This window comes from Podarcis bocagei (assembly GCF_964188305.1).
Source record: "Podarcis bocagei genome assembly, chromosome: 11".
Lineage (NCBI taxonomy): Eukaryota > Metazoa > Chordata > Lepidosauria > Squamata > Lacertidae > Podarcis > Podarcis bocagei.
Window position 1 is genome coordinate 11,073,838 of NC_138136.1, and position 22,846 is coordinate 11,096,683.

Genomic DNA, 22,846 nt, shown 5'->3' on the forward strand with positions numbered 1-22,846 from the left:
AAAGCATCAATTCTTCGGCGATCGGCCTTCTTTATGGTCCAGCTCTCACTTCCATACATCACTACTGGGAAAACCATAGCTTTAACTATACAGACCTTTGTTGGCAAGGTGATGTCTCTGCTTTTTTCATAGCATACCTAATTTATTTCTTTTTTCATAGCATACCTAATTAATTTCTAACAAACAAACACAGTCATACGTCAGGTTACAGCCGCTTCAGGTTGCGTTTTTTTTTTTCAGGTTCCGGACTGCCGAAACCCGGAAGTACTGGAACGGGTTTTGGCAGTCGCGCATGCGCAGAAGCGCTAAATCACGCTTTGTGCATGCGCAGAAGTGCCGAATCGCAGCATGCACATGCGCAGATGCCCAAACGCAGGTTGCGAACGTGCATCCAGCACGGATCACGTTCGCAACCCGAGCGTCCACTGTAAATGAAAGAACATAACAAACATGTACGAGAGGAGCAGCTCTCATACAATATTTTAATATATATATTTTTGGAAGCCGCCCAGAGTGGCTGGGGAAGCCCAGCCAGATGGGCGGGGTATAAATAATAAATTTATTATTATTATTATTATACAGCCATCCTGCTGCAATGCAGATCAAAGAAAGTGTGCCTAGAGACAGAAGTCTCAAAGAGTAGCTTCTGCCCCCTCCTTCCTCACAGAAAGTAAAACAAGATGATCAGGTGATCCTTGCAATGGGAGGGATGAAAATACTGATAGCGCCCTTGGCAATGAGCTGCATAGCAACCTCCTCACATTTGTTATAGGTGTTTACAGAGAGAGAGAGAGAGAGAGAGAGAGAGAGAGAGAGAGAGAGAGAGAGAGACCCCTTGATTCCACAACCCTACTGCTCAATGTAAACTTTTAGCAGGGGGTGCCAAGTAGTAGCATGGTATTTCCATCCTGCTGGGCCTGCACTCTTAGCAGCAGCCAACCTAACCAATGGTTAAGTATGCTTGTGCACATGTCACATAACACTAGATTTCAGGGGCATTCAGCAAAGCTGAAGATCAGAAGATTAAATTACCGTCCTCTTTGCATTTAATTCAATTTGAATTGAATCGAAACATTTTATTTCTGATGGGGGAAATTGCCCAGAATATATGTTTTTACATCAAAGGACATATTTCGGAACTTTCTAGCATTCTCCTACTTAAATCATTTTTAAAGCCGTTAATCAGGTTTCCAATACACAGGGAGATATCAGACTTTTCATTTCAAAGAGGAAAAAGAGAAGAGTAGTCTTAATTACCATTTGCTTAACTATTCAAAATGATTTCCCATAATTTTTAATTTCTTTTTAATCTAGGTAGGTGGAGATGCACATTAAACAAACAACTGAATTTTGCAAAACAGATGAATGCTGTAGATAATAAAGAGCTCTCTGGGGGAAAAAATCAATCTTACCTATAAAAGCTTATGTTGACTGATTGGAAAAAGCAAAATCATTAACGTTTCTTGATGCAGCAATTAAGCCCCTTCCTTATGCACTAATTCTGCAGGCAGAAGTTGTACTCTTCAGTTTCCTGAAATGTTAGCTAATATTAACGTTCTGCTTTTCTCTGCCCGTAGTTAGAATCATAGAATCATAGAGTTGGAAGAGACCATAAGGGCCATGGAGTCCAACCCCCTGCCAAGCAGGAAACACCATCAGAGCACTCCTGACATATGGTTGTCAAGCCTCTGCTTAAAGACCTCCAAAGTAGGAGACTCCACCACACTCCTTGGCAGCAAATTCCACTGTCAAACAGCTCTTACTGTCAGGAAGTTCTTCCTAATGTTTAGGTGGAATCTTCTTTCTTGTAGTTTGGATCCATTGCTCCGTGTCCGCTTCTCTGGAGCAGCAGAAAACAACCTTTCTCCCTCCTCTATGTGACATCCTTTTATATATTTGAACATGGCTATCATATCACCCCTTAACCTCCTCTTCTCCAGGCTAAACATGCCCAGCTCCCTTAGCCGTTCCTCATAAGGCATCGTTTCCAGGCCTTTGACCATTTTGGTTGCCCTCCTCTGGACACGTTCCAGTTTGTCAGTGTCCTTCTTGAACTGTGGTGCCCAGAACTGGACACAGTACTCCAGGTGAGGTCTGACCAGAGCAGAATACAGTGGCACTATTACTTCCCTTGATCTAGATGCTATACTCCTATTGATGCATCCCAGAATTGCATTGGCTTTTTTAGCTGCCGTGTCACACTGTTGGCTCATGTCAAGTTTGTGGTCAACCAAGACTCCTAGATCCTTTTCACATGTACTGCTCTCAAGCCAGGTGTCCCCCATCTTGTATTTGTGCCTCTCATTTTTTTTGCCCAGTGCAATACTTTACATTTCTCCCTGTTAAAATTCATCTTGTTTCTTTTTGCCCAGTTCTCTAATCTGTCAAGGTCGTTTTGAAGTGTGATCCTGGCCTCTGTTGGATGCTACAGAGAGCGAGTTCTCACAATGCCTTAAGCCTTGGGCTCCAGCATGACCCTAAGTGCTACTGGGGGCATCCACCCCCACCCCCACGCACCCCTAGCTATTCTACTGGGTATGGAACTCCTGAGGTGGGGCCATGAGTCGTCTTCTCACCATGCATTAAGTCTATAGGGTCATCTACACTCCCCCGCTCAGTTTTTCTGCAGATTAACGTTTGTTCCCATTCAGCAGTAAACAGCAGGTTTTCCTAGGAAAATATCAGGACAAATGAAAAGATGCTCCGACCTGTGCCCAAAATGCATAGGACCATATCTTCCAAGTGTCCCTATCTTCCGGGGACAGTCCCAGATTTACAGAAGCCATCCCGGTTTCTGACTGGATCCTGCAATGCCCCCCTTTTCCTTAGGACGTCCCTATTTTCATCAGAGAAATGTTGGAAGGTGTAGAATTAGCGAACCCCCGAGTCATCTGTAGGCAGCCCTGCATAGGGAAGTTTTTGGTTTTTTAAATGTTTTAATGTATATATAAGGGACACGGGTGGCACTGTGGGTTAAATTACAGAGCCCAGGACTTGCCGATCAGAAGGTCGGCAGTTCGAATCCCCACGATGGGGTGAGCTCCCGTTGCTCGGTCCCTGCTCCTGCCCACCTAGCAGTTCGAAAGCATGTCAAAGTGCAAGTAGATAAATAGGCACAGCTCTGGCGGGAAGGTAAACGGCGTTTCCGTGCGCTGCTCTGGTTCGCCAGAAGCGGCTTAGTCATGCTGGCCACATGACCTGGAAGCCAGTAAAGTGAGATGAGCACCTCAACCCCAAAGTCGGCCATGACTGGACCTAATGGTCAGGGGTCCCTTTAGCTTTACCTTACTTTTATATATGTTGGAAGCTGCCCAGAGTGGCTGAGGCCCCCCAAACAGATGCAGGGGGTATAAATAGTAAAACTTTTATTAATAATATTAGTATGGAACAGGGCGTCCCAATTTTCATTGGAGGTTATGCAGGACAAGTGGAAAACCTCTCGGACTGTGCTTCCTAAGCATGGGGAAAGTATGGATGAGCTTTTCATATGGAGGGTACAATAATCACAGCCCCTCGTGCTTCTTCTCTTGCCACGTCTCTGAAATATGCAAAGCAGCCCTGAAATGTGCCTGGAGCAAGTGAATATACTTTAAACATTTGTGCACCTTAACATTTGAGCAACCGGCTATATTTGCTGCTAGCACCGGCTAAATAATAGTGTTGTCGACATTAATGGAGATAATGTAATTATAGCAGCTAAGAAAGTACTCCTTTGGAATGTGTTTTCAAAAATAATTACCTGGTACATACAGAATGTGTTTGGAGTCTAAACGGTATGTGGCAAATGTTCAGAAATAATTCAGCAGGTGGCCTTAAGGAAAGGTTGTGTTCTTTTATCCATTGAAATGGCAGGCTCTGGCTGATTGAATGCCGTTTATTTGCTCACAAGCAAGTGTTAGAGCAATCTGCCAGCTCCCTAATTATGATAAATGTACATTCTGTCTGATTTTAATTGAACCATAAAGCTTTTTGAAAAAAATAATAATAATTGGACACCTCAAAACACGTGCTCTGCTTTTCTGAAGCTTAGGTCTCAGATATAACATTTATTGCTGTCGTATAGCAAGGTGTTAGATGCCCCTGAAGGATAATAAACATAGCATTCATAAGCAGCAGTAGCAAGTCGTCAGGTTGTCGGCAGAGCTGCCCTTCAAGTGAAAGGGGCAGATCTACTTTCAAGGTGCAACTCTCATCCCATTACAGTGGTACCTTGGGTTAAGAACTTAATTCGTTCTGGAGGTTCATTCTTAACCTGAGGTACCACTTTAGCTAATGGGGCCTCCTGCTGCTGCCGCACAGCCGCTGCATGATTTCTGTTCTCATTCTGAAGCAAAGTTCTTAACCTGAGGTACTATTTCTGGGTTAGTGGAGTCTGTAACCTGAAGCATCTGTAACTCGAGGTACCACTGTACTGTTTCTGCCTGGCACAGAATTGTTAGAGGCACAGGACTATAGAAAACTGGTGACAGCCTCTGTTAAGCCTCAAAAGCATTCTAGAGATCTTTAAGAACAACAGCAAAGGACTATATAGTTGGGGGTTTAAAAACGTTTTGTTGACTTTTTTTTTTACAAAGAACAGACAACAACAACCAGTAACAACAAAAAATACCAACAACTAAGGACAGGTTGAGATTGTTCCAGTAATATATCACATACCCGATTGGAACTATAAAATGGTGATTTCCTTGAGTCAAAATGAGAGTACCCCCTAAACAATTTTTTAGAAAAAAAGCACCGATAATAACAATAATAACACTAACAATATTTGGGTTGTTGTTTTATTTTGATTATATATATTGCAGTTTTTATGTTGATCTTCTCTGTGAACCGCCCTGAGACGTCTGGGTATAGGGAGGTATATAAATTCAATTAACAACAATAACAGTTATTATTAGTATACTATTTATATTCCACCCATCTGACTGATTTGCCCAGATACTCTGGGCAGTTTCCAACATATATAAAAACATAATTAAACATTAAAAAAACCAACTGTTGTAGCTGTAAGAAATATAGTTTATTCACCTTCAGTCCTCAAGGAGAGAGCCCAGATCTTACAGCCTGGTCATTTCAAGAGTGGCTTCTGCCCCACAGCAGCGCAGCCCTGGAGTCCAAGACATCTCTCCCAGCCGGCTCAGCCAGTCTGCCCAAGATGGATCCCATTCTTTCTTCTTTCCCATTCTTCCCAGAACACCCTACTAAAAACTCTCTTTTCCTGTCACCTCACACCCAGTTACCCTGGCAATCTCTCAAACCCCCAGTCTCTGTTTACACCTCAGGGCAGGGAGAAAGGAGTTCTCTTGCATTGCCAGTGGCTCTCAATGACCCTGAATTGTTTCTTAATGGCCCTAGCTTGGCCAGGTCATTTTGCATGTTGTTGTTGTTGTTGTTGTTGTTGTTAATTGTTTCCTAATGGCCCTAGCTTGGCCAGGTCATTTTGCATAGTATTATTATTATTATTAGAATTTATATACCGCCCTATACCCGGAGGTCTCAGGGCAGTTCACAGAAAAGATCAACCTAAAAACCACTATATATATAATCAAAATAAAAACAACAACCCAATGCCCCCCGCCCCAAAGCCACATTTTAAAAGGGCACAGGATGTCAATCAGATCAACCAAAGTCCTGGTTAAAAAGGAATGTTTTTGCCTGGCACCTAAAGGTATATAATGAACACGCCAGGTGAACTTCCCTTGGGAAAGCATTCCACAGATGGGGAGTGTGGTGTTTGCCCATTCGTTTAGAAAATGTCTGTACAGGGGAGAGACAAAGGGTTAAAAATATAGACCAATAGGAAAGCCGGAGGCGGAGCCTACCTGTTTATAAAAGGGCTTAGCCTGAGGTTTGAGTTAGTTGTTGGTGGGTAGTTGGTTGGTTTTAGTGGGTTGGTTGGTTGAGAAAGGCAGTTGGAGAAGCAGTTGGCAGGCAATTGGAAATAGAGAGACAGTTAGTGCAGTGGGTTCTTCAGTGAGGGGAGGTAGAAGAGATAGAGATAGGAAAATAAGACTAAGAAAGTAAAGAGTAACAATGATTGGAATGCCGTTAAATATTGTTTGTGTCTGAAATAAACTACTCTCTTCTTTATTAGAGATTAGAGAACTGGGCAAAAACAAACAAGATGAATTTGAACAGGGAGAAATGTAAAGTATTGCACTTGGGCAAAAAAAATGAGAGGCACAAATACAAGATGGGGGACACCTGGCTTGAGAGCAGTACATGTGAAAAGGATCTAGGAGTCTTGGTTGACCACAAACTTGACATGAGCCAACAGTGTGACGCGGCAGCTAAAAAAGCCAATGCAATTCTGGGCTGCATCAGTAGAAGTATAGCATCTAGATCAAGGGAAGTAATAGTGCCACTGTATTCTGCTCTGGTCAGACCTCACCTGTAGTACTGTGTCCAGTTCTGGGCACCAGAGTTCAAGAAGAACACTGATAAACTGGAACGTGTCCAGAGGAGGGCAACCAAAATGGTCAAAGGCCTGGAAACGATGCCTTATGAGGAACGGCTAAGGGAGCTGGGCATGTTTAGCCTGGAGAAGAGGAGGTTAAGGGGTGATATGATAGCCATGTACAAATATATAAAAGGATGTCACATAGAGGAGGGAGAAAGGTTGTTTTCTGCTGCTCCAGAGAAGCAGACACGGAGCAATGGATCCAAACTACAAGAAAGAAGATTCCACCTAAACATTAGGAAGAACTTCCTGACAGTAAGAGCTGTTCGACAGTGGAATTTGCTGCCAAGGAGTGTGGTGGAGTCTCCTACTTTGGAGGTCTTTAAGCAGAGGCTTGACAACCATATGTCAGGAGTGCTCTGATGGTGTTTCCTGCTTGGCAGGGGGTTGGACTCGATGGCCCTTGTGGTCTCTTCCAACTCTATGATTCTATGATTAACTTGAGAACCTGACAGACTGAAGTGATTTGATGGGGAATGGGGGGAAATAATGAATGTGATATGTTTTGATATATTTTTATGTTGAAATTGTTAATATTTTTTTTTTTTTAAAAAAGAGAAGCATCTGAAGCAGTCCTCCCACAGTGAAAGTGTTAAAGCGACTTGGACACCTGTGGGAATGGCGACGTCTTCTATGAGAAAAGTAATTTCCAAGCCCACGAAAAAATTGCAGAGAAGGTTGGTACCTTCCCTACTGCCTGCGGATGGCAGGGGGAAACCAGACTGAGATTGTATATTCATTTCCTGCAAGAGTAGCAGTGAGTAAAACTAGCATCTGCCTTTCTCTTTAAACCATGAAGAATTACGATCTGGAAGCAACATGGCCTGTGCCATACATTTTTTATCTATATCAAAGAGCCAAAGACACAACTGAAGCAAGAGAGCAGGCTTGGTTTCAGGGGATGTTCTCAGAAGTTTGCAAGCACAGTCACACACACTGCCCGGTTCAAGACTGTGGAAATTTGACATGTTCTTCATAATTCAGCAGGAGACCCTGGAACATGGGAAATTGCCACTGGGCAAGAGATTTTGGTTATAGTATACAGCTTTTATCATGGGAAAAGTTATGGAAAGAGGATTTGAAGTTTACAAGCTGCTATTCGTTGAAAGAAAACTATATGAAAATGATGTACTGCTGATATTTTGCACCCAGTAAAATTGTGAAGGGGCGCGGGTGGTGCTGTGGGTTAAACCACTGAGCCTAGGACTTGCCGATCGGAAGGTTGGTGTTTCAAATCCCCATGACGGGGTGAGCTCCTGTTGTTCGGTCCCTGCTCCTGCCAACCTAGCAGTTCAAAAGCACTTCAAAGTGCAAGTAGATAAATAGGTACCACTCTGGCAGGAAGGTAAACGGCGTTTCCGTGCGCTGCTCTGGTTCGCCAGAAGTGGCTTAGTCATGCTGGTCACATGACCCGAAAGCTGTATGCCGGCTCCCTCGGCCAATAAAGCGAGATGAGTGCCGCAACCCCAGAGTCGGCCACGACTGGACCTAATGGTCAGGGATCCCTTAAAATTGTGAAAATGTATAGAAGCAGCTCGAATGTTTGCTGCAAATGTAAAAGGAAAGAGGGTGCTTTTTATCGTATGTGGTGGACATGTGGGGAGGTAAAAGTTTTCTGGGAAATGATATATAATGAGCTGGAAAAAAGGTTTAAGGAAACTTTTGTTAAAAAACCAGGAAGATCCAGTATTCCTAAAAGGCTGGAATAATTTTTTAACATATTTGAGAGACCACTGTAAACAGTTGAAGTCATTGGCAGGAATACAAGGACACTTGTAAAGTAACATGACCTTTGGAAAGCATTATTATATAATGGATAGATTACATTAAAATATGCAGGAATAAACTATAGAAACAGAATCCATGGAGGGAGAGAAGGAGGTGCAAAGGTTCGAAAGAACCGTTTTTTCTTATTTTTGGAAATGTTACATTTGTTGTGTATAAATTTTATGTAAAACCAATAAAACTTTATATAAAAAGTAAAATAAAAAAGGAACATGAGAAATTGCCAAACCATTTATCTCTCTCGTGGGATTTACCTGTTCAAACATTGCTGAATTTGAGTGGGGCAGAATTATGTGGAAGCAGCAATTGGGCCATCCGAAGAATGTAAGATTTGCTGCATGGGCCCCACCACACCCTAGTCTATGTGGCAAAACATCTCTGAAAAGAATTAAGATATTTACAAGGCAACTAAGGACTCTTAAAAATCACTTGGGTCTCTTTGAAGCTGCAGCATTGCACCCATTTGATCACTAGAGCAAAACTAGCTGTTTGGCTCCTGATGTAATTAGAAAATACTGGCCCTTGGGAGATTATGTATTTTCCCCCAAGAGTAGGTAGTTTCAATAGCTGACAACATATTTTGAACAAAGCATCCAGAGAAGAAAGGTCTAATGTGCTTTAATAACTGTCTTCAGTCCCTCAGCTTGAGTAGTCAATAAATCAGGAGTGATTCAATGGTTTTTAAAGGTCACACATGATTTAGGAGAGAAAAACCTGTATATAAATTGGGGTGTAGACTTCTACCACGCAGAGGCCTCTAAAATGTTACCCATGCAAATTTATAGGTCATTTAACAATATTTATCTCTATTATGGAGGAGATTAGAATACCAAGGCAGTCTTAGTTTCGTGCTACTATACTCTCATGTTTACTTGAACCTTGCTCATTTGTACGACCTGATTATACATTATCATAAAAGTTTTATTTCCTGCTGACTAGTAAGTGTTTTAGTTTTGCTATTTAATACGTACTTTAAAATAAATAAAAAATACTTTATTCAGTAGTCATAAAAGCATCTTATGCTTACCTAAATGGAGTTTATGTAGAACAAATATTGCCCAAACATGAGGGATTTTTTCATATTTTCTCTTCATACATTTTGTTACATTCGCTCTCAGAATTTGGAGGGGGGGGAGTATTTATTTCTGAGACGTTCCCAACTAGCCTTGTTTTCCAGTTAGGATTTTTCATGATTAACTAGACTGTGGCAAGCTATAATTGTAGGTTAGGAGAGACCACTGAGCAATTTCGAAACTCTACAAATACTCAAATGCACAGTACATTTGTCAACGGAGACATTCGAGAACCAAGATACCACTGTATATTTGTCAAAAGAAGCAAATACTTTTATTCAACCTATGTATTTCAATGCCAAAAGTTCCGTCATAAATTGTTTCCAACATCTCCTCTTAATTTCAAACTACAGAAGCACTGATATTTTGTATCAATCTGTTTGTAGCAATTACCACAGACTATTTGTAAGCTGCTCCGCGATCCTCAGATGAAGGATGATGTAGAAATTTAATAAATAATTATAATTATTGAGGAGATTTCACCCCTCCCATATCCAAGAATCTCCTGAGGAGTCTGCTGACTCTCCAGAGAGGAGGAGGTGTGTTCTGCTCTCTACTTATTCTGCGCCAGCACCACATCAAAGAGTCAGTCAGTCAGTGTCGGGGAGAGAGAGAGAGACTGAGTGTTAGAGATCGTGTGTAAAGATAAGGTTGCTGCTAAGAGCAGCTGCAGACACTCAGTGCAGTGCAGCATTCATTTATGGTTAGACCTATTAAGCTCTGTATATAGTTTGTATAGCTATAGATAGAATAAAGAAGATATTCTACAGAGCTGCTCTCCAAGTTGTTTATATACTCTGCTAGACTCTGCTGTACTCTGCTGTGTGACGACTGTCTTCTTGTTGGAGTGAATCCGGTGCTCACAACTCTAAGCTGTGAGTCCACAGCACTTTGACCTGTTCCTGTGCAGAAGGTGATCTCTGGAAGTGCTACCCAGCTCGCCTAGCCCAGTCGGGGCTGAAGTGGATGAGTCCAGTTGGTGGCACTAGCTCAAGGGCGTGCTGACAATTATAACTGCTACAGCATAACACTTTGGGTCACAAATTATAGTATTTGTTATAAATGTTGCTTCCTCCTGAAAATTGTATGAATTAGGTTACCTAGATGACAGCATCCTCATGCAGAACTTTAAGATGGAATCTCAAGAAAACCGATATGAACAACAGGCTGCTGAAATCATCTGATGTCCAACACCGTTTAGTATTTCTGAGAAATGTATCATAGAATCACAGAACTGTACAGCTGGAAGGAACCTGACGGTCATCTATCCTTTTTACACAACTGTTTTCTTCCCCCAAGCCCTGACACACTGTGTGAGTGTCTGGAGGTGGTTGGAGGATGGATGGCAGCTAACAGATTGAGGTTGAATCCTGACAAGACAGAAGTACTGTCTTGGGGGGTACTGTTTTGGGGGGACGGGGCAGACAGGTGCAGAGGACTCCCTGGTCCTGAATGGGGTAACTGTGCCCCTGAAGGACCAGGTGTGCAGCCTGGGAGTCATTTTGGACTCATAGCTGTCCATGGAGGCATAGGTCAGTTCTGTGTCCAGGGCACCTGTCTACCAGCTCCATCTGGTACACAGGCTGAGACCCTATCTGCCCGCAAACTGTCTTCCCAGAGTGGTGTATGCTTTGGTTATCTCCTGCTTGGACTACTGCAATGCACTCTACATGGGGCTACCTTTGAAGGTGACCCAGAAATTACAACTAAACCAGAATGTGGCAGCTAGAGTGGCTGCAGGGACCGTATAACACTGGACCTGAAATACCTACATTGGCTCCCAGTATGTTTCCGAGCACAATTCAAAGTTTTGGTGCTGACCTTTAAAGCCCTAAATGGCCTTGGCCCAGTATACCTAGAGGAGCATCTCCATCCCATTGTTCAGCCTGGACACAGGTCCAGCTCTAAGGGCCTTCTGGTGGTTCCCTCACTGCAGGAAGTGAGGTTACAGGGAACCAGGCAGAGGGCTTTCTCAGTAGTGGCACCCACCCTGTGGAACTTCAGATGTGAAGGAGATAAATAACTATCTGACTTTTAGTTACAGATAGGTAGCCGTGTTGGTCTGCCATAGTCAAAATAAAGAAATTCCTTCCAGTAGCACCTTAAAGACCAACTAAGTTAGTTCTAACTTAGTTGGTCTTTAAGGTGCTACTGGAAGGAACTAACTTAGTTGGTCTTTAAGGTGCTACTGGAAGGAACTAACTTAGTTGGTCTTTAAGGTGCTACTGGAAGGAATTTCTTTATTTTATCTGACTTTTAGAAGACATCTGAAGGCAACCCTCTTTAGGGAAGTGTTTAATGTTTGATTGGGTTTTTAATATTCTGTTGGGAGCCACCCAGAGTGGCTGGGGAAACCCAGCTGGATAGGTGGAGTATAAATAATATGTTTATTAATTTTTTATTATTATTATTATTATTATTATTATTATTATTATTATTATTATTATTATATCATCTTTTCCCCTCCTTTCCCAAGCCGAGTGGATAGAACAGCTGTTACACCAGCATAACTGGTGTGTTATTTTCACAGAATGTGAATGTAGGATTGCTGTGTTAGAAACATTAAAAGAAGAAATAGATCAATAAAAAGTTACATTTTTTTTTTTAAAAACCACTCTATCTTGAACGTAGAGAGAAAAATATGGTCCCAAAAGATTATAAATTCAATTTTACATTATTTATTATTTATACAGTGAAAGCAGACACAGCAAGGATCAATGTGTTCAGTTTAATATGGACATGGGAAAGTTTTCCCGCTCTCGGGCAACAGGTGTGTCACATTTGTGGGGGTTGCTCAATTCATTTCAAAGCAGAAAATATTCAACATATGCAGTCCGCCCATGTAAAGAGCTTTTCTTTTCACCGATATGAATTGGGTAGTCCCTTTATGTGAACTTTCATGTGCGCACCAAAGATCTTTCTGAGTTCTGAAACATGACAACAGGAGATCGTATCAAGAGATAGCTGTAAAGCATCCCTTATTTGGAGGGACAGTCCCTTATCCCAGCGTCGTGTCCTGCTGCTGTCCCTTATTGATGATGTCCCTTAATTTTCCTGGGTTTCAAAGGAAGCAGCTCCTCTCCCTCCCTCCCTGCCGGCCAGGGAGGAGGGAGGCTCCAACTGTGTTGCTTGGCTGCATTGCTCACCCAATAAGGAGTCTAAGAACGACTGGGGGGGTGGAGCTTGCATGCCTTGTGCCAGTCAAATCGGCCGCACTGCCTGGGGACTTGCCTTTGCTCAGTGCTTCCCAGCGGAGAGGTGATGGTGGTTTTCCTTGCTGCATCCCCTTTGCTGGGTTGCTGCGCTGTGGGAACCACCGCTTGAGGCTTTGTTTGGCTGCTGACTGGGCTTTCTGCCTTTGGCTCAGAGGAGCTCAGAAGTTGAACATACCTGTGGCCAGAAAATCCCTTATTTTGGCTGCTGGTCCCTTATTTTCAAATCTGTAAGTTGACAGCTATGTACCAATTTCTTTTTGCATCTCTCAGCACACAGTGGTCCTGATAACAGTCACCCCCATGCGAACAGCTGTAGTTCGTTTTGTAAAATCCAAGAGACATAACTGTACAGTGTACACTAAGTGTCATGTACAGTTTGACCCCCGACTTGTGATATGCATAGACTTGGTCTCTAAATTCCTTAGGGCAAGGACCTATGTACTTACATTTTTTCTACAAAGCATCATTTAAACTGATACTTAAAAAAAAACCACGACAATCATTATTTGTGAATATAACTCATAATTCCTACTTTAAAGGACCGTAAGAAGGTAGCTTTATTATATTTTCTGTATCAAGTTCTTCAGTTGAAAGGAGAATTGGAATACAACCTACAGGCCGACTGATTTGAGATCTCCAGTGTGCAAGAATTTTTAAAGAGATAAAATAGAGAGATTTTACTTGACACTTATTAAATCAGTCTGCTAAAGTAATAATGAGATATCTGGAGGTCCCAGGACATCCTTGCTCTTTGTCTTCAATTAAAATTGGCTCTTGGGATTTGCTCTGATTTTAGAAGTGTTAAAGAGTCTGTTTGTTCTTCCTTCTCTTCCTCAGATGTTTTAAGATCCAGCTTTTAAAAGGCATGGAAATATATTTTGAAGCTGTTGCATGCAGAGTCCTAGTAATCTTTCTACAAATAAAACATTTCATGGTTAGCAAATCAGTTTTGAGAATCATTATTTATAAGCTTACATGGAATTTATATATAGAACTTGTAGTTAGTGTGGATTGAGGCTGTAGCCCTCAACTGTGGAGTAATTGTGAATGAATACAGTGTGACTTGTTGTTTAGTTTAGTCATGTCCGACTCTTCGTGACCTCATGGACCAGAGCACGCCAGGCACTCCTGTCTTCCACTGCCTCCCGCAGTTTGGTCAAACTCATGCTGGTAGCTTTGAGAACACTATCCAACCATCTCGTCCTCTGTCGTCCCCTTCTCCTTGTGCCCTCCATCTTTCCCAACATCAGGGTCTTTTCCAGGGAGTCTTCTCTTCTCATGAGGTGGCCAAAGTATTGGAGCCTCAGCTTCACGATCTCTCCTTCCAGCTTTTCAGGCCGAGGGAGGTGGCGTTTTTCCACAGACAGCTTTCCAGGTCATGTGGCCAGCAGGACTAAACCACTTCTGGTGCAATGGAACACCATGACGGAAACCAGAGCACACAGAAACGCCATCCCATTGTCAGTGTAGAAGTATTGTCAGACCAGTTGACCTGAGCAAATGGAATGGGGAGCAATTTTGTCCTTCGACTCAGGCAGAAAAAAATAATATTGGGCTGGCCCTTGCCTTACTGGTTTGGAGACACCATCCCAATACTTTTTCTTTAAATAATAATAATAATAATAAAGTTTCTGTGTAACCCGTGTCTAACACAATATGAATAAGAAACTGGGTGATGAAAGGGGAGAGAAGCTTTAAGGTATATTAGCAATCGCTAGGTATTATGGACAATACGGTGGTGCTTTTTTATTAAAAAAGATCCCATTTCTGGCTCTCATGTAATTTCTAGTAGTATTATGTGGCATCATTACATTGTGTATTTCCCCAGGCCCAGGTCCAAGTCACTGTCTGCCACTCACTGAGGTGGGGAAACTCATGGAAAGATGGCGTCCTGTCACTTGGCGAATTACAGGGCCATTGGGCTGCCAGTTTTGGCTGCAGCTCCTTATCAGCCATAATGCATTCATTTTGTGTTCATCAGCTCCAGCAAAACTCTCTGCAGAGCAATATTTGATAGGAACAACACAAAGGCGTTGAGTGGAAGAAGCTGACAAAGAGACTGGGCATCTGTTTCCTTTGCTATTTTAAAATCACACAGGGCTTTAGTGCCTTTAGTCAGCTTAGGAGAAAAACACTGATATGATTACTGTTGTCTATGCATGACTGAAAGCAATGGCACATTTCAGATGTGAACAAAGCATTGGAATGTTACTTTCTTGTTTCAATTTCACAAACTATCTACGGTTCATAAAATGTCAAATATACCCAAGACGGAACACTTAAAAAAAAAAAAAGTCAAGGTCACATTACCCGCGAGTAGTAGCAGCAGGGAATTTTCTCTGGACATTTGTCCTACAGAAACATCTTTGGAGCCTAGCAGCTCATTTTACATATATCAGGAGGCAAAGAAAGACCTTTTAAGAGCCCTTATGACATTTTAGGGGGAAAACCCTCTGAAATTAATAAGGGAAACATGAGTAAGATCAGAGTAACATACAAGAAAATCCTTAAGAATAAAAAAAAGCAGGTTTTGTGGGACGTCAGTGGCAAAAACTACGGCTGGCAGTGTCTGAACAAAGGGAGGATAAATTCTGGGACCCGGTGGCTTGGGGCATGAATGAAACAAAATCAGCACTAGATGCCACCATACTGGCACAACATTGGGTGAAATACTATATAGAACTTTTTGGAGAACAGGCAAGGCAACCATCGGATGCTGAGATGTCCATTGACTGGTCAAAACCACCAGAATGGCAAGCAGTATCGCCTACAGAAATAAGATCTCTCATAGATAGCCCCAGGTGAGGATACAATGCAACTGGAGCTCTTAAAGGCACATATGGACTGGTGGGAACCCATCTTGGCTAGGCTCTTCACACATACAAATTATGGAAATTAAATATCATCATGCCAATTCACAAGAAAGGGGATACGGCCCTACCCCCAAAAAATTACTGTCCTATTCGTTTACTCAATGCTCCTTCCAAACTCTATGCTAGGCACCTGCTTACAAAATTAACAGATTGGTTCTGTGAAAATAACATGTGTTTTTTTTTTATTCCGGAGATGAGAAGATCTGACTTTTTCACCCAAAGGAACAACTGCAAAATGTCCTCAGTTGTAGAACACAGATCACACAGCTGTTCAGTGGGATTTGGGGAGCTAGTTACAGCTTGTATAGATTACTCTAGACCAGGGGTCAGCAAACTTCTTCAGCAGTGGGCCGGTCGACTGTCCTTCAGACCTTGGGGGGCGGACGGCGGACTATATTTTGAAGAAAAAGAAAAGAAAAAAGAACGAATTCCTCCTCCACATGCAGCTGCTGGGTGACCTTCGGCTAGCCACACTTCTCTGAAGTCTCTCAGCCCCACTCACCTCACAGAGTGTTTGTTCTGGGGGAGGAAGGGAAAAGGAGATTGTTAGCTGCTTTGAGACTCCTTAGGGTAGTGATAAAGCGGGATATCAAATCCAAACTCTTCCTCTATACCTCACAAATAACTCAGAGATGCATTTTAAATAAAAGCACACATTCTACTCATGTAAAATCTCACTAATTCCCGGACCGTCCACAGGCTGGATTTAGAAGGTGATTGGGCCGGATCTGCCCCCCACGCCTTAGGTTGCCAACCCATGCTCTAGACATTGCCTTCTCTATGGTCCCTCTCCTCTCTCCAGGAGTCAACTCTTTTTAGCAAGTCACTTCCTGGACAGCATAAAGTGAAACACCAGTGGTTAGGTGCTGCTAAATAATCCAGATCTAGAATCATCCAAGGCAGAGGTAATCTGAAATGTTTCATATAGCAAAGGTCTGTGTATGGAAACATTTGTGTTCAGCGACTAATCTATCCCCAAAGCCACATGGAGCAATTTAAAGCTCCCGCCACATGTTGACAGCAGTGTATCCACTGGTCGAGTGGGAGCAATCCATGGCACGACACTAAAGTATCTCTCAATTTGTTTCAAAGGGAAAGACACAGTGACTAAGATCCAGAAATTCACTCCAACTAGAGCTGACTTTTGCCTACTCCAAGGGTCCTTCTGGGGATAGCAGGAGGAGGGGAAATTGTCAAAAGTCACCTGCCCAGATCCTTCAAGTGGATCAAAAGCCTTTTCATAGATGGAAGAATCCTTTATATGTTCAGTTTGAATGTATGCGTAAATAAATTGACATATCATGAAGGCACCACAATCTTCAGTGACCTTCATTTCAAGGAAACCAAACCCAGAGGTAAGAGCTGGAAACTGTGGAGTCCCTTACTCCTTGAAGACTTACTTTGCCAAACCTTTATTAGGTATTACAAATATAGGCTATCATAAAACTTATATTTTGTTACACAGATGTACCCGATATCTGATTAAAGCCCCCTTATCAGACTTGCATAGTCAATCAAGATAACTTGGGTGAAAAAACTTCCTCCCGTGTAGTTTGATCATCAATATGAACGATTTCTCCCCATTTAAGTATTAATAACTCTAAAGCATAATTCTAAAAATGTAATTGCAAAATGTTTTTAAACCATAAGCTGCTTAAATAATGTCCTTTATTTAACTATATAAACACATGCCATTACAGTTGTACCAAAACAAATTAACACACAGCAGCCGCGGCTTCCACTCATTATATGAAATTATTCTTGATTAGCCAAAAGACGCAAACCACTTGGAAAAGCCTGCTTCTTACATGGTAACCTGCCCAGTACAAAAAGCTCTGTGAGTGGCAGATCATTTGTCTAATGCCTTTTCTCAAATTTATATTGATTTCTCTGTTTTTAATTGAATCAGCTTCAGCGGGAATCTGCAAGTGTGTTTCAGAGCCAGCAGGATGCCAACGTTAAGCAAAAAACGCCACAAGCTCTTTTGAATAACAAAGCTCATTCAAAAAAACCAAACAAAACAAAACTTCTTTGGGAAATACAGAACTTAAGGTTTTCGCCGGGATATGATCATGAATAGTGGCATACTTGGAGTCACAACAGTTTGTTAGAGTTCTCCTTTTCTCTCCTCAGATCCTCCGAGAGAATAAAAATCAGCTGCAACTAACAAAGAGATCAGAATGCCTCTATCTGTCTTAGCTCATTCAGGCACGCTAAACTACCATGGTAGTCCCTGTGGGGAATGCAAAGCAGAAACTAGACACTGATTGACATCAAAAGTTATTCAACAGTAAGTCATTTCCATGGATGTGCAGTATGCTTTTAAAAAATGAAAATACAAAAGAGAAACGGTCCTCTATTCCCTCTTACAAATAAACTCAATTTTTTCTTTCTTTCTCTTTTATAAGCATTTTCAGTGGTGCTGACAATGTCTTCACTTTCTTACAATTTTGGGGCATCCCCCCATTTTGAGGGGAAGTATGACTAGTCATAGCATTGCCCTCTCTTCTTGCTGTCCTTGCCCACGGCGATTCTATTATGTACCCATATCTGATTAGTTGTGCAGGACAACAGCAGCAAACTTGGGTACCTTTCAGATTTTTCAGACAACATTTCTCCTCTCTTCTGACCATTGACAATGCTGGCTCAGGTTGATGGGAATTGTTTGACCAGCAATAGATGCAGAGCATCAGGTCGGCTTCCCCTGGAAGGTATTATCCTACTCACTACTTATTGATGAGCTGGAGTCACCCATGTGACCAATCCAGGAAGGAGAAAGAAGTTAGGCACCAGAAGGAAAGAAATGTGCAAAAAGCAACAGCAAATAATGGAAATGATGACTGCCTCTCTAAAAGAAAGATAGGAGAAATATTTATACCTCCTTGTTGTAATCATCATTTTCAAGTTAAGCATTAGAAGTGAATATTTGGTACAGTCCTTATCCTTATGTTGACTTAAGATACACTAGTGGCCAAAATTGTGGAACCCTTTTGGAAAAAGTGTATTTCCAAGGCTCATAATACTCCCCTTTTTTTTGGAGTAATACCATAAAATTATATATCAATGGAAATATAATTTAATGAAGAATGTGATGCAGTAAGTGAATGATCAAACCTCAGAAATATACTTTCCCCAAAAGGTTTCCACAATTTTGGCTACTAGTGTATTGTCACAACTGGAAATTTCAGATGTGAAGAGCAACAGTCAGGTATGGAAACAGAACTTAGAGAGCAAATAAGTCTAAAGGACAAGGTCATGGGGCATCCTAAGTTATACACAATACTGTCACAGTCCCATGCTGAGCAGCAACGGGCGAGCTCAGGGGAGGGAGAGGCCAGCCAACCAACAGAGTCTCAGGAGTGCACTTACCTATAGGCAGAGTCTGGATCCAAAGTCAGGTCCAGTCCTAGGAACAGGCAACAGCGATTCATGCAGTCAGACACTCCAGGGGTCAGGGAATCTGATGATCAAAGGTCAAGAGGATCAAAAAACAGCAATACTGGGCCAGGAACAACACATGCTGTTTCCAGCATCTGACTGAAGCCAGCTGGTTCTCATCAGTGCCTTCTCTTCAGAGTCCTTGAAGGCTGATCAGCTACAGGTGGAGTCCCTGTGCCTTCCTTCCCTTCAGGCTGCTGTTCAGCAGGCGAAGCTGGCTCCTGGCTCAGGACAAGTACTCTTCATGACATCATGCACTGACCATTGAAATCACAATTGCTTGAGTGGGTCAGAGAGGTGTGCATAGAATTACATGCAATGGAGTTTTCCTGCCTTCTCCTTCCCACTGTGGACCGCTGTGTCACCTCAAAAGCTAGCGTTGAGGTGCCACACACCACAATGGGGAACCAGGAACTCTGGAAGAAGGGTCCACGCAGCTTATTCCTTCTGTCACTTTGACAGCTGGGCCAAACTCGGCTAAATCAAAAATCAAAGCACCATGCCTTGCCAATATCCCTTTGTCCGTTTGTCTTTGACTATGTCATTTCCCTTGGGCCTCTTTGATCCTCATTTACCTGTGCTGAAACACTATCTAACCCTTCCTCTCTGGGTTCTGTTTTTCAGGTCCCTTGGTGTGGGATGTGGAGCTACAGCTGGCGGGGGATTGAAATCAGCTGAAATCCCATACCTGTTTGTGTAAGCAAAATAAAAAAATTCCTTCCTGTAGCACCTTAAAGACCAACTAAGTTAGTTCTTGGTATAAGCTTTCGTGTGCATGCACACTTCTTCAGATACACAGTTGATGGACTTCCATTTCATGCGGCTCAATGTGGTGCCTTCCATGGTTCCAGTTACAGATGGGTAGCCGTGTTGGTCTGCCATAGTCAAAATAAAAAAATTCCTTCCTGTAGCACCTTAAAGACCAACTAAGTTAGTTCTTGGTATAAGCTTTCGTGTGCATGCACACTTCTTCAAGTGCACACGAAAGCTTATACCAAGAACTAACTTAGTTGGTCTTTAAGGTGCTACAGGAAGGAATTTTTTTATTTTGACTATGGCAGACCAACACGGCTACCCCTGTGTAAGCAAAGGTACCTTGCCAGCACACCAGGAAGAACAGTCAAGGCAACCAGATGTGAATAAATAGGTTCTCTTTATTAAATATGACAACTTGAGGATCTGCAAAACAAATGAACTAGTCAGATTCAACCAAGGTAACCAAATCAACTTAAGTCTGGGCAGGTGTTCATTGATATATGGGGGTAATTTCTATTCTCAGCATCTGGACAAGTTAACAGCCTCACTCTGTGTGCATGCAGCAAGGTTTCCTGAGATTTCTCTCTCCCTGCTGCATGGACCTTGGATGTTAGAGCCCAGCAGGCACACTGTGGCACCACTGACCAACGTTCACCCCGATGTGTCCATCAGGCCAAAGGGCACCCCTAGCACCAGCAGGCCATGCCTGGCAACAGTGACTAAGGGATGCCCACAAACCTCCACAAAGCTAAAGATAAAGGACTCCTGGATGATTAAGTCCAGTCAAAGGCGACTATGGGGTTGTGGCACTCATCTTGCTTTCAAACCGAGGGAGCCAGAGTTTATCCACAGACAGCTTTCTGGGTCATGTGGCCAGCATGACTAAACTGCTTCTGGTGCAATGGGACACTGTGACAGAAATCTGAGTGCATGGAAACGCTGCTTACCTTCCCACCGCACTGGTACTTATTTATCTACTAGCACTGGCATGCTTTCCAACTACAGTGGTATCTTGGGTTACAGACGCTTCAGGCTACAGACTCCGCTAGCCCAGAAATAGTACCTCGGGTTAAGAACTTTGCTTCAGGATGAGAACAGGAATCATGTGGCGGCAGCGTGGCGGCAGTGGGAGGCCCCATTGGCTAAAGTGGTACCTCAGGTTAAGAACAGTTTCAGGTTAAGAACGGACCTCCAGAACAAATTAAGTTCTTAACCTGAGGTACCACTGTACTAGGTTGGCAGAAGCTGGGACAGAACAACAGGAGCTCACGCCTTTGCAGAGAGTCTAACCGCTGACCTTCTGATCGGCAAGCCCAAGAGGTTCAGTGGCTTAGACCACAGCGCCACCTGCACACAAACCCAACACTGCCTCAGGTAAGTGTTCCATTATTTCTGAAAATCACCTGGCATGAAGTGGGGGCTCCGGTTGGTGGGAGGTGGAAATCAGTTGAAATCATATCTATTTGTATAAGCAAAGGTACCTTCTACTCAGAGAAGGGGCTGCCTAGATCACAGCCAAACAATTAGCATCAGTAGAAGCATGAAATAGCCAACAGATAACAGTGACCTTTTAATAACTACTAGACACCTAGCTTTATGCACAACAGGAGTTTCTCCTGGGGAACCAAACTTTAGGAGTTATCTGCGTTTGTGACAGGTGGTGCACCACATTCCTTAGTTTGCAGTTATCGTGCTTTATTTGTAATCGCCTTAGCTCCCTAAAGTAAGCATTTTCCACTGACAACCAAAGTTAAGGCCTTTTCAATTAGCGGACAAATTATTTTATTGTTGGAGGAGATTTGGGTAGCTTTTGGGGGGTGATTGTTTATGCAGCTATCAATTAAATGGCTCAATGGGCACCTGGGGCGCTCTTTTTTTAAAAAAGGAAAGGAAATAGTTTGTCTGCACAGCTGTGTTAACAATAGCACATCTGCTGGAATTTTTTAATGGTTGCAGCAACAAAAACTGAAAAATGTGAATGAAGTAGTCTGATAACTTGAGCAGGAGCAAAATAGAATAAACACTGCAGTGAAAAAGCAAACACAAAATAATCTTTAAGGCTAAAGATTTCAACTACCAAGGTTTACCTATATGATACCCATTTTTCTTGTGCTTAATTATTTCTGCTTTATTTATCTTTTGCTTGGAGGGATTAAAAATGAGATTTCTAGCCATCCTAATACTGCCTCATCTAATAATATTAAAATAAGAATATCAGGATCCTACACTCCAAAATACACATAAAAATTAGAAAGATCCATCGAATTGCTCAGAGGCAAGAAAAGTAATTCAAAACAGACACTTAAGTTGCATCTACTTTAACTACTGTTTCATAGCAAATTCTTTTATAAAAAACCCAACATCTTCCTCAAGAATAATAATAAATAGTGTCAGTGTTCAGTCCTGGGAAAAAAGAAACCCAGTTAGCTCAAAAGGGAAATCCCATTGGTAATTAAAAGCATTATCTTACAATTAATCTCTCTTTCTGTTGGACTTTTTAAATAGCAGAGGCTTCATAGTGTTTTCAGGTGATACATCTGATAATATTTGAATTAAGGCTTGACTTTTCATCAAATTAGTCTTCTGTTCTGTAGGACAACTACATTAAGTCTTTCAAAAGATTGTCTAGCAGTTTTGTGTTCAGTTTTTGGAATGCTTCTCCAAACCAATACATGGGATTTTAGTTCACACACAATCCAGTTTAGCTTATTCGGACTGCAAGTCTCAGCAGTGTTACTAACACACTGTTAAGACCATGGGTAGGCAAACTAAGGCCCGGGGGCCGGATCCAGCCCAATCGCCTTCTAAATCCGGCCTGCAGACAGTCCGGGAATCAGTGTGTTTTTACATGAGTAGAATGTGTGCTTTTATTTAAAATGCATCTCTGGGTAATTTGTGGGACATAGGAATTCGTTCATTTCCCTCCAAAAAATATAGTCCAGACCCCCACAAGGTCTGAGGGACAGTGGACCGGCCCCCTGCTGAAAAAGTTTATTGATTCCTGGTTAAGACCATATTCATGGAAGACAATCTTACTCGGCTATGAGTGGTCGCCAAAGAAGAAGAAAGCAGGGATGGTTATTATTGCAAAGTCCATTCTGTCTATCCTTCAAGCTTGCTTCTAATTAGAACTACTTTATTCCTCCCTAAGCATGACAACATATGGGGCATTTTATTTCATGTGGCACGTGCTTAAAAGTATTGAAATTAAGTCCTTACACACTGATTTTTCCTTTTCCTTTGAGTGAT

At 42.3% G+C, this 22,846-nt stretch overlaps 1 long non-coding RNA gene across 1 annotated transcript; it reads right to left on the reverse strand.

Annotated features, from left to right (window-relative positions):
• Positions 1-13,059: 13,059 nt before the first annotated feature.
• Positions 13,060-19,056, reverse strand: LOC308597525. Its single transcript, XR_014013043.1, has 2 exons — positions 18,773-19,056; positions 13,060-13,443 (listed from the first exon to the last, which is right to left on the reverse strand). It is a non-coding gene; the product is annotated as an uncharacterized lncRNA (long non-coding RNA).
• Positions 19,057-22,846: the final 3,790 nt, after the last annotated feature.